Here is a 203-nt window from a genome sequence, read left to right as displayed (position 1 = left end):
CTTTTTAAAAGACTACCTCAAAATGTGAAAAAAATCATTTTGAGCTGAAATTTTTCCTGTTTCTGATAATGAAAGGTCATGTTAGGAAATAACTCAATCTTTTGATCAGTGTTTTGATTCATGATGCCTTAAGCATTTGGACCCTTTTAAGGAATTTTGCTTTCTTGCTTTGTCTGCTGGTTTCTTTGTGATATTGTTAGTGG

This window comes from Propithecus coquereli, unplaced genomic scaffold (genome assembly GCF_000956105.1).
Source record: "Propithecus coquereli isolate 6110/MARCELLA unplaced genomic scaffold, Pcoq_1.0 Scaffold79, whole genome shotgun sequence".
Taxonomy (NCBI): Eukaryota; Metazoa; Chordata; class Mammalia; order Primates; family Indriidae; genus Propithecus; species Propithecus coquereli.
The sequence above is the reverse complement of the archived record's forward strand: the minus strand, read 5'-3'. Positions refer to the sequence as shown.